This window comes from Eleutherodactylus coqui, chromosome 5 (assembly GCF_035609145.1).
Source record: "Eleutherodactylus coqui strain aEleCoq1 chromosome 5, aEleCoq1.hap1, whole genome shotgun sequence".
Lineage (NCBI taxonomy): Eukaryota > Metazoa > Chordata > Amphibia > Anura > Eleutherodactylidae > Eleutherodactylus > Eleutherodactylus coqui.
Window position 1 is genome coordinate 141,894,049 of NC_089841.1, and position 6,000 is coordinate 141,900,048.

Here is a 6,000-nt window from a genome sequence, read left to right on the forward strand (position 1 = left end):
GGAAGCTGGAAGAGCCGGGAGCAGTGTACTGAGCTCCCGCCTCCTCTTTACCCCCTCTCCGGCCCTCGCCACTATTTGCAATGGGAGGAGGCGGGGCGGGGGCAGAGCTAAGTTCCTGGACGTAGCCCCGCCCCACCCCGCCTCCTCTCATTGCAAATAGTGGCGAGGGGCGGAGAGGGGGTGGAGAGGAGGTGGGAGCTCAGTGCACTGCTCCCGGCTCTTCCAGCTTCCTCCCCCCTGCAGTGAGGGACGACGTATATTGGCTGGGCGACAAAAACCCAGTCGATATACGATCGTCTGAATGCACCCTTAGGGTGACTTCTGACATTGTAGATTTTGTACAATGCGCATGGATGGGTCTTTGAAAACCCTGTTTACATATACCAGAAAAATATTTGAGCAGAATTCAGGGAATTCTGTGGATGTTTAACTCCACAGCATGACAACTGCGTTCCAGACGCGAAGAGAATTGTCACTGTGGATGTCACATTTTGCAATACAAAGGGGTAATCCTAGGCAAAATCCATGACAAAATCTGCTTGTAAGGCTACTTTCACAAGGGGAAGGTATCGCGCTCACCATCGTGAGATATCAAAAACATCTTGCATCACTTCAGGGAAGTAGCGATCCTCTGGCGCGGTTGGATTGGCAAAGGTTTTCAATAGGAAACGCTGGACGACGCGTTTCGAAGGGCGGGGGATCGTGGAGTGTTTCCCATTGTCTTCAATGGGAAACATTGCATTGCATAGCACATGGTGCAATGCTTTGCCGGCCTCATGGGCAATGCAATACAAGGGCACACCGCAATTATTTTTACTGCATTGCATTGCAGTGCAATGTGGGAAAAAAAATGCTCATGTGCATGTCACCATTCAAAAGTATGGGGTTCATATTTGTGCGAGATATGGGCGTCTCGAAATGCATAAATCTCGCACAAGATTTTCTGCCGTGTTATGCCGGCCTAAGGCCTCATGCACACGGGGCAAATTGAATTGCAGATCCCGCTCTTGTCACCATCGCTCAATTTGCCCATATATGTGCGTAGAGATTCCTCTGCTCCATGCACATATGCAGATTTTATTTGTGGACCCAATGTCTCGAAAATAAAATCGCAGCATGCTCTATTTTAGAGAAGGCTACGCATGGATGGCTTCCATTGAAGTTAATGGAAGCCATCCGTCCTGCGGCCTTTCCACAACCTCTGGGGGCATTCACATGGTCTTCTTTTTTTTATTATTTGACATTTTTTCACTGTAGCTGGGGCATCAATAGTAGTCTCGGTTACAGGGTAAACATCCCCCTAGAGTGACAATAGTCACTGGCAGAGCTGATCAGGGTCTGCTAGGACCCTGTAGCTCTGCTGTGACAGAGAATCCCGGTGGTCACGTGACTGTCAACTCGTGTAGTGGAAGAAACACTTCCACTTTCACTCTTTAGTACATAGCCTTCATTGAACTATGTGTACTACAGAAAGGAGAAGGCAGAAAGGGTTAAAAACCACTTCTTCCTCTTCTTCCGGGTTATCAGCTGTGACTAACAGCTGAAAACCCGCCCTGCTTCTGTTTGATTGCAGAACAGGGGCTTTAATCCCATGCTGTATTTTTACTATCGGCTGGGATAAAAGCCCAGGACCAAGCACCATAAATTTACTATGCTTGGTCCTTAATGGGTTAAACTGGACAAGAAAGGACAGAGGTTGACGGTTTTGTATCCAGCTTTAAAAGGAATCTAGCAGTTACTATAAACTAAGCTTATGAACTCAAAGTAGCTGACCCACTGAGTCTCGGGAGGTAAGTTTTATATGTACCTTCTCTGCCGTTCTCCCAGTGTCAGCACTCAAACTGGTCACCCGCGGTAAACGCTTGTGTGAGAGAGCCATTATAGTTGATGCTTTCATGGAACTTTCAACAGGATTACATTATTATTTATATTAAATATTTACACATGAAACTAAAGCTTTGTAGATCCTTCAGACAATTTGGTGTCTTTTTTAACGTCATCATCAGTACACTGCCCCACGCACGCATTATCATCTTCATTTTCTGTCAGATATAAAAGCCTGAAGAAGGTTACAGGCTGTAAAGCTCTGTGGATATGCCTGATCGGGGCCCATCCTAACCGAAATACAATGGTTTTCTTTGTACATTACAGTACAGGTTGTGCTTACAGACAAACATAGAACTGCTGTTGCGCCAGCATTTACTGTTGCAGGTTCACTAATAGTTTGGTTTCTGTTTTGCCCCAGAAATCCTCCATCAAAAGTATTCTTTTTTTTTTTTTTGAATCATTTTTTATTTTTCTTCAAAAGAAATTTATTTTTTCCGAACAGAAAAAACAATACATTACTAAAGAGGAACGTTCTCAAAGCTAGTGAAACATTTAAAAAGAAACGAACGTATGACATTACGAGTGTATAGGCCCATGTGACCGGGAGAAAGGAAGACCCCTGCATGCATTCTAAACTCAGATGGGTATCCCGGAACTCTTCTACAGTTGTGTCCAACAGACCCAGTGCCGCACCCCCTCCGCCGCGGACATGACGTCCAGACCTATGCCCTTTCACTATTAGGGCTTGATGAGATTTAGTCTAACCATGTTGCCCAGGAGGCAGACTGAGACAATTTTGTGGCGTATCAGTGGCAGTAAATTTCTTCCAAGTGGAATGTTTGGTTAATCAAGTTAATGACCTCCGAGATTGAGGGTTTTTCTACTGATTTTCAATGTCTAGTAATCACTAGCGGTGCTGCTAGAAGGATGTGAGAAATGAGAACTGAGTGAAGAGAGGAAAGCTTGCCCGTATTTAGAAAGCCATTGCCGGGTCTGGGGACACAAATTGTCGAGTTACAGTAAAGATAAAATTGAAAAACAAATTCCAAAAGGAACACAACTGGTCGTGCCCACCACATATGAAGACATGTGCCTTTCATCCCCTCCAGCACATCTCCACGATCTCTTTACTCATTTTGGCCAGTCTAGCCGGCTTCATGTACCAACACAGATAGAGCTTCTGCGAGGATTCCCAACGCGCTATACCGTGGGAAATTTTCTTAGTCCAGTATAGAGCACAAATCCACTCCTCCAGACTGAATTGCTGCTTCAAGTCCATTTCCCACATTGTCATCTGTGGAAACTTTTTTTGAGAGTCCAGGGAGAATGGCGTTGCCCGCCTCTCCAACTCGGACCTCTGTTCAAAGGGTGTTTATTCTGAAACACCACAGCATTTCCTTTCACATGTTTATGAGAGGGATACTCGTACTGAGAGTCATATATGTACTGTATATATCAGTGGGCAGAGGGCATAGTGTAAGTATATTAGGAACTACAGAAGCCAATATGTTGGTCAATAGTTCTGGCAAACTTTCCCTATGAAAAGTTAATAGATGGTGCAGTACCCAGATGCCTCCACTAGGTGTTCTCATTGGGCTTTTTTGCAATTCCACTGATAGAGTTGGGCTGCGGAATATATTATGTGGGCTTGTTGTTCAGACATGGTGATAAAATAGTATGAGCTCTAATCAGAAACAAAAAGAAATTGCTTTTAGCCTGTCGGTATGTATAGCATGTCAATTCTACATCTAGAAAACTTCTTCTGTGCAACAAATGAATAAAATGCTCATTCAATACATTGAGAATAGACTTCCATAATGGAAACTTTTGGTAATTTCCTTCTTTAGCACAGGACAACTCTAGGCATCATCACTTTACATTAAAGGGTACCTGTCATCACCTATGAGCACCATAAACTTATGGTGATCATAGAACTGGTTCTGAGAAGTTCGGGGATATGCTTTGCATACTTACCTCTTTCTCCATTCCCACACTGTCACCCGTGAAAGATGGCATGTGTGAAGCACATCCCTGCACTCCTCAGGACCTGTCCAATATTATTGTATCTTGACGCCACCAGGAAGTACAGGGGGGGTGATGCCCCCTGTTGCTGATTGGTTGCGGAGATGCCTCCCCTGTGGGTCCTGGGAGGTCAGTATGAATCTGTTGTCCGTGATGTCCATTGCTACTCATATTGTCCCCCTACCGGGGATTTTGTCCTGCACTACTCCTGTCCCACCAGCATGCTTTCACACTCACCCCCCCTGCTGCGCTCCTCCGGTCCCAGCAGCGTGCTGATCTTGAGACCGCTGCTCACACTCACCCCCTTCCTGCAGTCCCCTATCTGTTGCAGTGCTCCTCCGGTCCGAGGAGCCTGCAGATCTTGTGGCCACTGCCCTCCGCTGCTCACAGTAATCAACTCCCCCCCCCCCACACTGCTATCGGCCATCTGTAGCTGCGCTCCTGCAGTCCTACGGCCGTGGTCAGCTCCAAAGCTCACACTCCCCTTCTCCCCCACGCTATCGCCAATCAGTTCCTTCGCTGCTCCTGTCCTAGTAGCGTGGTGATCTGCACCCCCCTGAAGTGGTCTGCTCCTCCGCTGCTGAACCTCACCCAGCCAAGATTCTCTGCCCTAGTTAATGATGGAGGACAGCGCCGGTACTGCTTTTAGGCTGGCCTGGAGGCTAGGTAACTTTTGCTTCACACGGCAGGCTACATTCACTACCCTGGTAGGACCTTCAAGCACCTTAACTAATTCAGCCAATTGGGAGCTAGGGGTGTGACAGGGGCGTTTCTCCTGTCACACCCCTAGCTTCTGGTGGCGTCAAGATACAATAATACTGACCTGTCCTATGAGCAGCATAACTTAGTTTATGGTGTTCATAGGTGATGGCAGGTTCCTTTTATAAACTCTTTTTTATTTGCATTTTCATAGATTACAAACATGGATGTACATTTCTACTTCCTCTGTCTTTGCGGTAACAACTTATACAAAAAGAGTTTCTCTAATAAACTTGTTTTCGTACAAAGAAAAGGTTTTTATGCGTATTCTATTTTGTATTCTTACTGATAATTCAGATTTATCTCATTCCCATGTATAATCTTTTCCTTTTTCTTTATTGTCTCCTCTCTCTTGTCTTATAGCTTTTATAAAAAAAAAAAAAAAAGGTTTAAACATTAAAATATTGAAATATTGAACTGAAATATTGAACTGTTGGGACTCGTTGACGGTGTCCAATTTTCCGTGACGAGGTTCCTTTTAATTATACTGTCATAAAATGCCAATGGAGGGAATCTTTTTCTTAGTAGTGATCTCCAAAGATGAGTGGATCCCAGGTCATCCCTCTGCTGGGACCTCTAGTAAGTAGATGTAATCTGCAGGGCCTAGCAGCAAGTGTTTAGTTTCCCTACAGCACCACCACAGGGGAAATTAAAGAGACTCTGTAAACTACTTTTAGCCCTATAAACTAAGCTTATGGGCTAAAAGTAGGTGACCAGCTGAGTCTAAGGGTGCATTCACATGAACGTATATCGGCTCGGTTTTCACGCCGAGCCGATATACGTCCTCCTCATCTGCAGCAGGGGGAGCCTGGAAGAGCCAGAAGCAGGAACTGAGGCACCCGCCCCCTCTCTGCCTCCTCTCCACCCCTCTGCACTATTTTCAATGAGAGGAGGTGAGATGGGGGCGGGGCTAAAGGCCGCAAATTAGCCCCGCCCCCGCCCCACCTCTCCCCATTGCAAATAGTGCAGACAGGTGGAGAGGAGGCAGAGAGGGGGCGGGAGCTCAGTTCCTGCTCCTGGCTCTTCCATCCCCCCCCCCCCCTGCACATGAGGACAACGTATATCGGCTCGGCGTGAAAACCGAGCCGATATACGTTCGTGTGAATGCACCCTGAGGATGTAAGTGTTATACTTTCCTCACCTGCTGTTCCCCCGGTGTGAGTGCTGAAAGCCGCTGCTCAGTACATTTCATCACTTCTACAGTATACTGAAATATTTCGGTATTGTAGTACATTGTAATTTTCATGTTCACATATATAGTCCTGCGAAAGACAGGGCTTAATATAGTTAAATACATGATAGCCTTAAGAGTCACTGTATTGGGTGTGTGGTGCGGGTTTTGAAGCAACTTTTCAGCCTGCATTTCCCCCCCAATGAAGAGAAGAGAGTCCG